The following is a 14,308-nucleotide window of genomic DNA, read 5'->3' on the forward strand; positions in this document are numbered from 1 at the left end:
GCGCGGCATCTGGCTCTGACTCGCTCCCCTCCAGAACAATTGGATCCGCCAGTGGAGGCCAAGGCAGAGACGCCGCTGGTACTCCCTTCCCTCCGCGTCGTTGGGCGGTCGCTGACGTCACAATCCGGGTGTGACCGGGTCCCAGGGCGGACCCAGGAATGGTGCAGGCTGCCAAGCTCGCCACTCCTCCCCAGGACAACGCCCTCCAGGAGTCTTGCCTTGGAGCTTCCTCTGCCCCAGCGGACCTTGGTCTACAGCCTGGCCGAGTCTCGCAGGGAGAGCACTGGGAGGCGCCCTTAAAAGGGCAGGAGGAGAGGTGAACCCCGAACTAGCTGGTCCGGGCATGCGGGGAGGTGAAAATCCATAGAGATCTCAGGGAGAGGCAGCCCCAGGACAGGGTGAGCCACTGGGAGCCTGATCAGCGGCCCCGGGGCCCCAGGCCTTCGCCCCAGCCTCCTGGGTTGGGCTGCCCATCTGACTAGCTCTGGAACCTGCTCTAGTGACTGTAAGGTGGCCATGAGGATGGAACACCACCGACCCGGAGCCACTGTGGCCCTTCAGAGCCGGGCTAGTGTCTGCACACCACCTCAGGGAGGCTGTGTGCCTGCCGGGAACTGTCCCAGGTTCTGAGATGTCCCAGTGCAAAGAGCTCAGTTCTCTGCCCCCCGTGCCCCTACGTTCCAGTAGGGGGGCAGTGAGGCTGGTCATCCCTGTCATTCATTGAGGGCTCAGTAGATGTCATCCCTTCAGCCATTCTTCAGATTTTTGGCATTTGTCTCTTGCTGTAAGTCAGATGTTCCTTGGGGTGGTAAGGATTAAGAATCATTGAATAAACAGAGATAGAAGATATACAGTAGGTATGGTAAATAAGGTGCATGGTATGCTAGAAGGTGGTTAGTGCTATGACAATTGGTAAAATAAGACTCATTCTTTTTCCCATTAGATTGGGAAAAATATTTTAAAGGCTAACCTAAGATGTGCAAGGAAGTCAGCAGTCTCATCATTTTATTTTGAAATAATCTTGAAATTTGCAAGAACGGTACAAAAGTTCACCCACCCATCACTTTGAAGATAGTTGCATGAACAGTGCTGTATTCCCACCCTCATTCAACATATTTCAATGTACATATTCATTTTTCTAATCATTTCTTTAATCACTGTGGAACACATGCATGTGCACGGATCTGCTCACACTCAGATACACTTCCTCTAGTCCTGCAGCTCTTGGCATCTCTGACACTTGAGCTCTTCTCCAGCACATGCAAGTGGCCTGTGTGTTCCAGACTGACCAAACCGAGATTCTAACCACAGTTGCCATTTCAAGAGGACATTCTTAATAAAGAATTCAGTGAAGAAGACAACATAGTCTCAATAGAATACTACAGTTTACAAATATTTTCTGTCAAAAAGAAAAAAACTAAATACAATAGTTTCCCCATTATCTGCAGAGTAACCTTTTTAAGAACTTCCAGGGAAAACTGGGGATAGCACCCAATTCTGTACATGCTAAATCTTCTTGTATAGATGTGTTCCCCAACTTGTGATGGGACTTGTGATGGGCTTATGTCCCCTAAGACCCACCATATTGAAAATAACATAATTGGAAATAATTTAATATACTTAACCTACCAAACATCATAACCTAACCTATGGAAAATATGCTTGAAATACTTACTTTAGCGTATAGTTGTGGAAAACCATTCAACACAAAATGTATTTCATAATTAAGTGTAGACTATCTCATATATTTTATTGAATACTGTACTAAATGGGAGAAATGAAATTCTAGAAATACTGGGTTTTTTGAGAGCATATTGCTTTTGCACTATTATAAAGTAAAAAATGTAGTAAGTAGAATCATTCTAAGTTGGGGACTATATAGACATACCTATCAATGACCAAGTTTAATTTGTAAATTAGGCACAAGAACAGATCAATAATAATGATAATGATTGAAGTAGGTTTAATATTTTTGTGCTTTTTAGATTTAAAATGGCACTAACTAAAGTTTGTTGTCTTTCAGGATGGTAAAAAGAAGTACATAGTGTTCATGATGATAGATAATGTATGATTGTTGCAAATTGCTTATGTCAATTATTTATTATTCTGTTTTCCTATTACTCTTAGAGGTTTTACCTTTTCTTTTAGTTAATTTGTGACAAATATCTGAAAAGACTGATAATTTCAAGAAGGGAAACAGAACTTTATGAAAAAAATCTGCTTGGAAAAAATTTTCCTTTGGCTTGTCCTTTTGTAATATTTTCACTATCAGTTCCTTTTGCTTTGTGCAGTTCAGTGATTTTTTAATCTCTTCATTTTCCTGGTGTCCTTTTCTTATGTTTGATAAACTGTACACTTTCATAGCAAGCATCACCTATCTAATGCATTGCTTTATGTGTATAAGGATCCATGTACTTTAAAATAGATTTTTACATGCTTCTATACTTTTAATTATGCTACAAAAATATTAACTATAACTTCTGTGGTAATACAGAAGTAACTCCTCAGTGATTTTTCAGTAATGTTCAGTGAATTCACCTTGTTGTACAAACATTTCTCCTTAAATGTCTTTTGTCAAATCTGTCTTACAGTCAGGAGACTAAAATGACTGACTTGAGGACTCAAGGCCTAAAGCTGTGATGTGTAACCTAGAAGGTAGTTTGTTTGTTGTGTAGAAATCCCACACTTGGAAGTGAGCTTTTTTTCTGGGAAGCTGAAGAGTGGCTTCCTGCTGTCAGGATTCTCACCTTCTTCACTTCATCCCATCCAGACCTTGGGTCCATGTGCACCCACATGAAAATTGCTTCATCCTTTACAAAATGGAGGAAGGCCATGGAAGACCCCTGGTCTTCACTTATGTCTGAAAGCAGCCAAGGATGTCAAATTAAAAACTCTAAAATTGACATAATGATCTTTATGTAATCTGTGAACTAATTAGGTAGGCCACAAAGGAATAAGATGTTCTTGTGAATATTGATTACAAATATTGCTGTATGAATACATGTATTTAGTAATGTAGACTACTGTAACTTTTTAAAAAATACTTCTGGATATGGGACCAGGAAATGGTGCAATGATTATGTCACTGGACTACTATTTAATCAACCATGGTTTGAGTCCTGGACACAGTGGCTTAAAACTCACACTGGGCATGTGTGCATGCATGTCCAAAGTCCCAAGAAGAGAATGGAGGTAAAGGGATTGCTACGTGGCTATCCTCCCTGGAGGGTGATTTCTCGCTATATGTCTCTCTGTTTCTGTCTGTCTTTCTGTTGAGCACATATGTCCCAAAACAAAAATCTCTCTTGAAAAAAAGAATTTTGGACATATCTGTGGCAAATTCATTTAGTACAGTGTTATACTCATTTTCACATTGATTTCTTTAATCTGCATATTTTTTACTTTCTCACTGTCTATGTTCCACTTTTTCTTTTAGTTCATAATGGAACATATGCATACATGATAGAGAGAGACATACAGAGAGAGACAGAGAGGGAGAGGGAAACCACAGAGTGGATTCAGACTCTTATTTGTAATTTATTCAAGAGCAGAGGAGACATTGATACCAATATTGCTGACCTCTATATGTGGATCCCCTGTTTCCAGTCATATTCTCATTTAGATTTTGCTTGTATTCCATTGTACTGTCCTTGCCATGTATAAAGTCATCTATTCAAGTCTATACTTTGTGGGTTTTTAAAATTTTTTTTTAAATTTAATTTTCTTTTACAAATTCAATCACGTTATTTAGCTTACTTTGAATGGACACTGTTTAGAAAAAAGTGGAGTCTTGTTGAAAAGGTGGGACTTTATAGTCGACTGGTGGTCAGAGTCCTGGCAGTACTAGATCCCCTTAACCCAGTCACCAATTGAGATTCATTCCAGTTCAGTCTCTATGTAGGGCAGTGTTTCTTGTCAATCTTATTGCTAGGGTGGAACTTTACTGGTCCCCAACCAAGGCCTATGGGTTTTACTAGGGTTCACCTTGATGGGCAGATCTTGAACTCCACTTGTTTTCTTTCTCGTTGACACTTGTGTGCATGTGTGAAAAAATGGTCAGCCTCTTTGTAACTCCAGAGTGTTCATCCAGAATTCATTGATGAACAAGGGAAAATCAGCCCAAATGCCAGGCTAGCCTAAATCCTGGGTTTCCTTCTTACAGTCCCATGTTTTTTCACTGGCTTCATAGCAATTCATGTTTTTGATTATGGGTTCCATCCACTGTCCACTATTTATTATTGTTTTCAGGGGAGATCTGGGACTTCAGATCTACTCATCACTGTTCAAAAGTAAAATTCTTCTATATTGTACCTCAAAGAACAGGTTTACATTATTTCGGCCTGAGCCCAAGCCTGGGTTTGCTATGTCCTCACTGGCTTTGGATGTGCATTGAACAATAGCTCTTTTAGGATGGAAATAGTACCTGCACTCCTCTGTATCCTCAGCACCTCACTACACACCCAATGCCCAAGAGTCATTGCAAAAAACTTTGCCTAGAGGATTGCTTGGATTGCCAGAAAGAAATGTACAGATACCCCTCTAGAGTATTTTTGTCCTTGCTTTCTAGAGATCTTTGAGTTTGACATGTGATCTATAGAAAAGTGGAGAGTCTTTTAATCAAAACCATATACAGGGACCAGCAGTTAGCGTAATGGCTATGTCATTGGACTCCCACGAAGTTGACCGCGGTTCAAGTCCTGGAACCCAATGACTTAAACTTATGCTGGGCATTTGTGCGTAAGTGACCAAGATCCTGAGAGGAGAATGGAGGAGAAGGGATTGTGGCATGGCCGTCCCCCTTGGAGGGTGATTTCTCGCTTTCTGTCTCTCTGTCTCTCTCTGTCTGTCTGGCGAGCGCACATGCCCTATAGCAAGACCTCTCCAAAAAAAAAAAAAAAAGAAAAAAAAAGAAAAGAAAAAATAAAAAATATATGCTAATAATAGCAAATATAACTTTCCAGGCCATAGTCATTGATTGCATTCATTATCAATGAAGTCAATCTTGTTAACATAAATCCACACTGAGCTTACGGTTTTCCAGCTGAAATCTACTTCAGGGTCTAAATTCATTTTGTGGAACAGCTTGGATCACTTTTCATGTCTGTATAGTTGCCAACACTGAGATTCACCTCTTCCCTCAACCAGGATCTTTCAAGGAGGTGGCAGGAATTTTGTCCTGAAATGTAGAACTGTTAGAGGTTTAAGTATGGGGTTATTAAATGACACCATGTCTTACCATGACCTTTGTAATGCTGGCTCTCTGTGAGGCACCAGCCTTTTCTGAGGGCAGCTCTCCCCACAGCAGGAGGCATACTGCTTCCTCATCCCCTGCCCCACCCTGTTGGGTATTTGTGAGGAGCTGGATGGCCTGCTTTCCCACATTGAGCTAAAATGAACTTTTACTCTCTCAACCAAAATACGGACCAAGAAAGACACCTAACACCTCTCATAGATGCTTTTATCTTATCTGACTTTTATAGTAATGAGAAGAGCACAAAGAAACTTGGAAGTGCCAGTGTCTTACTTGTAAGCCAGAGTATGATTTTTTATTTTTTAAAAAATTTTAAATTTACATTTAATTACATATATCTTTACAGTGTAGAATATTGTTTTTCCAGCACAAATATTATGCATATCAGTCAAGACAAAGACCTTACTATATACATTGTCATCAACTAATTGTTTTTCATTTTTTAGTCAATTAATTTTTTTTGAGCTTATTATTCATCTCTCCTGGGTGCCTTTGATTCTTCCCTCCCGCTGTGTTTGTCATTCTGTGCATGTACAGGGGAGGGTGGGAGGGAACATTTGAATCAAGGCCTATGCAATTTGATGTCGGCTAATCCACATTCTCAAAAATGATTTTGTCATTTTGTCACTTTATAAGAACAATTGACATTGCCTTGTGGCATATGGTAAAAACTTAAGTACAAGGAGTATGGTGTTTATAATCAAAGATACCCGACAGAGGAAAAACTAGAGATAAATTGAGATTAGTAAGGAAATTTTATCAGCTGAGAACTCTGCAGGATTCTATAATGGATAAGGAAACTGTTTTTAGGTTGGGTTCTATTGTACTCTTATTCATGGAAATTATGCTTTCAGTGTGTAGATAAAATGTGTAAGGATACAGTTGTGAGGATTACAGGAACATAGAGCATTATTGAAAATGATATTCAATGTTGTACTATGTTTGATGAAAGTAATTCTAAATCACAGGAAAAGAGTTGGAGAAATTGAAGAAGAGGAGCAGAGAAAAGAGACCACCTTTCTAAACCAGGTAACCTATGTTCTGCTCAACAGTTGCCAAATCCTCGATTCCATCACAGAGATGAGGATAATGGCCAAGGGACCAGCAGTTAGCATAATGGCTATGTCACTGGACTCCCATGTAGTCGACCACGGTTCGCATCCTGGACCCAGTGGCTTAAAACTCATGCTGGGTGCGTGTGCGTGTGCATGTCTAAGATCCTGAGAGGAGAAGGGATTGTTGTGTGGCCATTCCCTCTAGGGGGGTGATTTCTCTCTTTCTGTCTCTCTCTGTCTGTCTGGCAAACGCACACGCCCTATAGCAAAAACCTCTCAAAAAAAAAAAAAAGAAAAGAAAAAAAGAGGATAATGGCCCTTAGAAGTTCTAAACATATTGGGTCCAGCAGTTCTAAACATATTGGTTCCAGCAAGCAGCGTGGTGATTAAGGGTATTGGGATCCCACGTGGCCCACTGTGGTTTGAGTCCCAGACCTGGCAGCTTGGTTTCTTACTCTCTCTCTGTTTCTTCCTCTCACTGTCTCCCTCTGGTCAAATTAAAATAAATAAATAATTAAATTTAAATAAAATAATTCTTTTAAAAAAAGAAATTCTAAACATATTTTGTTTGATGTTTTTTGTTTTGTGTTATTTTGTTTTGTTTTGTTTTCAGAAGGCTTTTCTTTCTTTTGTGCCCAGTTGACCCTAACTCCACACAAACATGTTTCTCTTTTCCAACTCAAGATTCATGTTTTGGAGCAGGTAATGATGAAGAACTCCAGGGAGGCCATCTAACTGAAAGAGAGTTATGAAACTGGGATATTTATTTTTAAGTTTGTTTTTATTTCTTCAGAGAGAGAGAGAAACAGAGAATAAAGAGATACACTCCCTAACATGGTTTTGCAACTACCTACCCTCAGTTTAAATCAGACAGGACATGGGCATATGTGTCTCTGGTATGTATAGGGAGATCTTGGGGTGTGAACTTGGGACCTTGCCATATGACTTTACCATCGTAAAGAATTGGGTTGCTGCTGTTCCTCTGTAGGTGGCCTGTGATAGATAATTTTAATGGTGTTCTTGATGATTTAAGACATAGCTACTGAGGACTAGTTAAGAACTTGACATTATAATTCTTTGTTTTCCTTTATTTTTAAAAAGTTTTTGCTATAGGGACATGCAAGTACCAGAGAGAGACAAAAATAGAGAGAGGAATGTGAGAAATCACCCCTTGTGGGAATGACCATGATGAAATCCCTTTTCTTTCATTCTGTTCATGCGATTTTAGTTCTTTATCAGCAAGCTTGTCAATAATGTAATATTGGGATGCCAGGGGAACATGGACTGTAGAACCTAGCACAGGGGGGAACTAGCATGGTCATTTTTCCACAGAGAGGTGGGAGTACACTAAGAAGACGGCAACTCAGATTTTGCTGCAAAATATACACATTCTGTATTTTGTTCCTGGAATGATTGTAATACTATTGACCTCAGTCAGATGGTTCTTTGTGCTGATTCCTTGTGAATTTTGTTCAGCCACTGACTGGACACCATCACTCCCACATTCTTCTATTTATTAAGTTATTTTTTAATATTTATTGTAATTTATGATTATATAAAATCATTATACATCTCTATAAGGGACAGTATTTTTTTTCAAGTATGTATATGGTGTGGAATAAATAAATTGAGAATATGAACATATTCACCACCTTCAACACTTAACATTACATTGTGTCATTAACATTTGAAATTTGCAATTGATCATTTTGGAAATATATATTGGATATATATGATGTTCTTTACTATGAAATACAGTTCTAAAGAAAAACAAAGTGATTAAAAAATCAGAGAAGTCTCATAAATTAGTGAGGATTTTTTTTAAGAGAGAGATAATCATAACATCGACAACAAAAGGAGATATTTTAATTTTCTTTTTTAAATTTATTTTTTATTATTATTCATCCATTAAATCACTATACATCATTTAGACTGTGAAGAGACTTTACCTAGTATGATTTTCACCTCAGTCCAGTCCAGTTGAGATGACCATACACATCCTCGTCAACAGATAAGTCTTGTGTCCCACAAGTGTCTTACCTCTCCATTTCCCCCTCAAATTTCCTTTTCTATGCTCTTCTCTCCCCACATTCTCTTCCACTTTGTCTCTAGTATCCATTATAATTTTTAATACTTTTATGTTCCCCAGTCTTTCAATTTCTCCCATAGAGTGTGGGCAGTCGGTATATGTTTCTTTTTTTTTTTTTTTTTTTGAGAGGTTTTTGCTATAGGGCGCGTGCACTCGCCAGACAGACAGAGAGAGACAGAGAGCTAGAAAGCGAGAAATCACCCCCCAGAGGGGATGGCCATGCCGCAATCCCTTCTCCTCCATTCTCCTCTTGGGATCTTGGGCACGAACGCACACGCGCCCAGTGTGAGTTTAAGCCACCGGGTCCAGGACTCGAAACAGGAGTGGAATTGCTGGGTCATATGGTAGTTCTATTTGAAGGTCTTTGATGAATCTCCATATCATTCTCCACAGTGGCTGAACCTATTTAAACTCCCACCAACAATGTAGGAGTGTCTCTCTTTCACCACATCCTCTCCAACACTTATCATTATTTGTTTTGTGGAAGACTCAGCTTCTTTTAACATTTTGGACTTTTTCTCTACATATGTAAATGAAATATGAAATCTGTGGAGACGACTATTTATCGAATAATTGGTGAATTTGTACTAAACCCGCTTGTGTGTAAAATAGTTGAATCTGAATTTTTTGCCTTTTAGTTGGGAAATTAATCCTGACACTCATTGTTATTTTTAATATGTGAGGATTTATCCCTGTCCTTTCACTATTCTTTTTCTCTCTAATTCTTTTGTACTCTCTTACTTCTATTTATCTCCCTTTAGTTTTCCTGGTGTAGTATTTCTTTTTTTTAATTAATTAGTTAATTTGTTTATATACATTCAGCCACATTGTTTAGCTTACAATGTGAGCATTTTAATATGTGAACATTTCTCCCCAGTCCAGTTGATCAAAATATCTTCAACAGGTTAACACCACACCTCCCCATCCCATCAATGCTCTGCCTCTATCTCTCCTCCAAATGTTCTTCCCTATGCCCCACTCCTCCACACACACCACATCTGGCATTCACACCCATTTCTTGTGTTTGTATATCTTTTAGTCAGTCAGTTTCAGTCATAGGGTGCAGACACTCAGTATATATTAAGTGGGGACATGCAATGTCTCTCCTTCATAGTCTGGCTTGTTTCACTCAATAGTAAATCTTCCATATTCTTCCACTTTCTTTCAAAAGGCAGGGTTTTGTTGGTTTTTATGGATGAATAGTATTCCATAGAGTATATGTGCCACAGTTTTTCAATTCATTCATTTGTATGGGGCCATTTGGGTTGGTTCCATGTCTTAGCAATCTGTCTCTCTGTCTCTCTCTGTCTTTTTGGCAAGTGCACATGCTCTATAGCAAAATCCTCTCCAAAAAAAAAAAATAAAATAAAAAGAAAGAAAGAAAGAAAGAAAGAAAGAAAGAAAGAAAGAAAAAAAAGAAATTCTCTCTTATTCTTTTTCAGTGTGTCAGTCGTTTTATGGAGTTCATCCTTCAAGTCATGAAAGGATTTTCCTTTATTTATTTATTTATTTTTTTGTAGAAGTTTTTGGTATAGGGCACATGCACTCACCAGAAAGACAGAGACAGAAAGTGAGAAATCACTCCCCCAGGGGGGATGGCCACACCACAATCCCTTCTCCTCCATTCTCCTCTCGGGATCTTGGGCGCACACCCACAAACACCCAGCGTGATTTTAAGCCATCTGGTCCAGTCTCAAACTACGGTCAACTACATGGGAGTCCAGTGACATAGCCATTATGCCAACTACTGGTCCCCTGTGAAAGGATTTTCTAATCTCTTGCATTTCATTGAGTTTCATTACAATGAGTCTTGTGATTTTTTTTTCTCTGACATTTCTATGATCTCTTATATTTTACCCATTGTTGATGAAGAGTTATTATGTTCCTTTGTGAGAGAACTATTTCCTGACTTTCTCCTATTTCTTGGGTCTCTGCTTTGATTTTTAGTCATCTGGTGATATACTCACTTCTTCCTACTTCTTTTGAGTATATTCTGTGGCTGTGTGCTTGTGCACTTCCCTCTCTTGTGAGTTAACTGCATGCCAGTTTCTCTCCTCCACTCTGGTTAGGCAAGAGAAATTTACAGTGGAAGTTTTGAGTTTAGGTTTCCAGAAGGGAGATTTTCTCCTTTTGCTGTTAAGGAGTTTGGGGAGATATAATTCTTCTAAATCCTTACTGTCCTCAGGTATTTGTTTACTGTATACCCAAACCTATTTGTTCCCAGTGTGGCTGGAGGTCCAGCTGGAAAAGTAGGATATAAGATGATAGTCTAATTCATCCCCAGCTGCAGACTGCCCAAGGGTCCTTGCTCATGAGTTAAGTCCAGGAATCCTTTGCTTCCCTGTTGCTTCTGGATTGGTGAGAGACAGAGTAGCATCAGCAAAAGTCAGCATCAGCAGAAGCCTCTACTTTCTATCACTGGGACTGCAGGAACCAGGTGATGGTCCTTGAAAGCTGGAGCAATCCTTCTTCCCAACTACAGACTGGGCAGGGGACTATGCTGATGAGCTAAGGCTGGGCAACCTTTGCTTCCCTGTTTCTTCTTCTATCTCTGGGTTACTGCTCCCAGTTCTTAGTTACTCTCCAGTGAAGAGTGTGGCCAGAAGAAAGCATCAGATATCTGTTGCACCTTGAGTCAGTGGCAAAAGCTTCATGTTATTTTATTTTGACAATTTTAAAAACTATGCAGGATCAGTGGGTGGTGTGGAGGTAAAGGGGCTGGATCCCACATGGCCAACTATGTGATTTTCATACTAGATACAATGGCTTAAAAATTAAACAGCACATGTGCATGTGTGCCCAAAATTCTTAGAAAAGAATGAAGAAGGGATTGTGGCATGGCCATCCCCTAGGAGTGATTACTCATTTCCCCTTTGTCTGTCTTTTCAGTTACCACATGTGCCGTATGGGAGAAAGAAAAAGAAAAAGAAAGAAAGAAAGAAAGAAAGAAAGAAAGAAAGAAAGAAAGAGAAAGAAAGGAAGAGAGAAAGAAAGCAAAAAGGTACACCAACATTTTAGAATGGACCTGAGAAATTAATTAAAGCCTTTTTTTTTTTTTTTTTTTTAAGAGTGGTTTTTGCTATAGGGTGTGTGCTTTCACCAGGGAGACAGAGAAAAGAAAAATAGAAATTTATTTAGAATTTTGGGATATTCCTTTGTTACCTTTGTCTATTTTTATCTTTTTCTGTGAACTATAGCACACAGTAGTAAATCACATTTCTATGAGATTCCACACTTTATATTGTAAGTGTATACCTAAAATTTCAGTTAAATGACAAGTATGCATTTGTGACTACTATCATTATTAGTCTTGTAAGTCCTTTCTGTTCATAAACATTTATACAATACCTGATTTGATATGGAAGGCATATTATAGATAGACAAAGATACAAAAAGTATACTGTGGCTTGAAGAAAATGACTGGTGCTGTTCTTGTCAAGGATTGATTGATATTTCTTCTTTCTGAGGCTGATTTGATTTGATTTTTTTTATATATATATATTTTTTTATACATTTTTTTCTTTTTTTACATTCATTCACTGTACATCATTATAGCATACAAAATGAGATTTTTCCATTTAGAATACACTGTATATTGGCTCAATCAAGCACATCAACATATGTGTTATTGTCAACAAATCATTTTCCATTTCTTGTTTTCTGTATATTTTGCCTTTTTTCCCATCCTTGATTCCCTATCTCACCCTCTGCCATCTCCCACCCTCCTCCCACACTGTGTCTGGTATCTATTGTTGCTTTCTATGCCTCCCCCATTTTATTGTTTCACTAAATATCTTAATAAATCTAAATATTTTCAATAGCAAGCACAGCTGATATGTACATATCCATGAACACAAGACTGACTTTAGGCATAAACCTCAGTGAATAGAATGAACATACTGTAAAGTAGCACCTAACTAGGGCTATATAGCTTAACTGCAGTCATCAAATAGGTATTTCTAATGCCTTTTTTTTTCTTCTGAAAATTTTTTTTAATGTACATTCATTCCCTGAGCATCATCACAACATTCTAAATGTGGTTTCCCATCTAGAATATACTATATAGTGGCTTAATAATGCATGTTATCATCCATAATATTCCATTTCTACTTTCATATATATGTTTTTTACCCCATGTCTAGCCCTCTGCCCTATTCCACTCTCTTATTACACTAATGCTGATATTGCTGAGTCTTGAAAATAAAGGTGTGTTATATACTATCCAATTATTTTTCTGGATCAATTTATTTAATCATATGTTTTTTCTTTTCTTTCTGTTAATATGGTGTATTACATTTATGGTTTTATGTATGTTGAATCAGCCTTGTATCCTAGTATAAAACCTACTTAGTCATGATGTATAATCTTTTTCATATATTGTTGGATACAACTTGCTAGTATCTTGTTGTGAATTTTTGCATCTATATTAATCAGAGATTTAGGTCTATAGGTCTATTTTCCTTCTTTGTCTTCTCCTTATCTGTTTTTTAGATAAGGGTGATGGAGGCTTCATAAAATTAATTAGGTAGAGTTTTGCCATTCTGGATTTTTAGAAATAACTTGAGCAGAATAAGAGTTAACTCTTCTTTAAAAGTTTTGTACAATTCAGAGATGAAGCCATCAGGACCAGGGCTTTTCTTTGTTGGGAGGTTATTTATTACTGATTGAATCTCCTGGCTTGTTATGGGACTATTCAGATTTTGTACATCCTTCTAGTTCAATTTTGGTAGATTATATGTGTCCAGGAATTTGTCCATCTCATCCAGATTTTCTTGTTTCTTAGTATATCCTTGTTCATAGTATCCCCTAATGATGTTTTGTATTTCCATTATATCTGTTGTTTTACTGTCAGCTTGATTGCAAATTTGATTTACCTGGTTCCTTTCTCTCTTCTTAATAAGTTTCACTAGAAGTGTATCAATTTTATCTTTTCTTAGAACCAGCTTTTACTTTCATTTATTTTATGTATAGTTTATATATTTTCCATTTAATTTAATTCTACTTGAATCTTTATTATTTCTTTTCTTCTAGAGTTTTTTGGATTTTTTTGCTGTTGCTTTTCCAGTTCTCTAAGGAACAATGTTAGGTGATCCATTTGGCTTCTTTCTGTCTACTTCTTATGTGCACTAATTGCTATGAACTTCCTTCTTGTGACTGCGTTTGCAGTGTACCAAAAATTATGGAAACTCATATCTTCATTGTCATTGGCTTCTGTGAATCTTTTTATTTCAGTCTTAATTATTTTTTTAGTAGTTGAGAAGTCAATCAGGAGTAGGCTATTTAGTTTCCATGTATTTGTGTATTTTTGAGAGTTTTTCATTGGAAAAGATGTTGGGGATAGTTTCTATGCCTTTGAATATGTAGAGGCTTGTCTTGTGCCCTATCATGTGGTCAATCTTTGAAAATGTTCCATGGAGGGGTGAGAAAAAAGTATATCTAATGGTTTTTGGGTGCAAAATTCTAAAGGTATCTGTTAAGTCCATTTCATTTATGGATTCATTTAGATCCTTTACCTCTTTACTTATTTTTTTGTCTAGATGATCTATCCAGAGGAGATAATGGGGTGTTGACATCTTCAACAATTAGTGTGCTACAGTCTATCTCTTCTTTGAGAACTAATAGTCTTTACTTCACATATTTTGATACTTCTGTGTTAGATGCAAAGATATTTATAAGTGTTGCATCTTCTTGATTGATTGACCCTTTTACTACAATATAGTGTCCTTCTGTGTCTCTTTGAACAGTATTTGTTTAAAAGCCTGTTTTCTCAGAAATTAGTATCATGACTCCAGCTCTTTTTTTGGTTCCCATTTGCATGGAAAAGCTTTTCCCAACACTTCACTTTTAGTATATGTATGTCTTTTTTCCATGAGGTGAGTTTCCTGTAGGCAACAGAAAGAGGGTTTCTGTTTC

At 37.8% G+C, this 14,308-nt stretch overlaps 1 long non-coding RNA gene across 1 annotated transcript; it reads left to right on the forward strand.

The window, feature by feature from the left end:
• The first annotated feature begins 167 nt into the window (after window positions 1-167).
• On the forward strand, window positions 168-11,350 carry LOC102478450 (uncharacterized). The gene is made up of 3 exons (XR_337460.1): window positions 168-316; window positions 6,220-6,280; window positions 11,285-11,350. It is a non-coding gene; the product is annotated as an uncharacterized LOC102478450 (long non-coding RNA).
• Window positions 11,351-14,308: the final 2,958 nt, after the last annotated feature.

The sequence above is a fragment of the Tupaia chinensis genome, unplaced genomic scaffold, assembly GCF_000334495.1.
Source record: "Tupaia chinensis unplaced genomic scaffold, TupChi_1.0 Scaffold146304_1, whole genome shotgun sequence".
NCBI classification, from domain to species: Eukaryota; Metazoa; Chordata; class Mammalia; order Scandentia; family Tupaiidae; genus Tupaia; species Tupaia belangeri.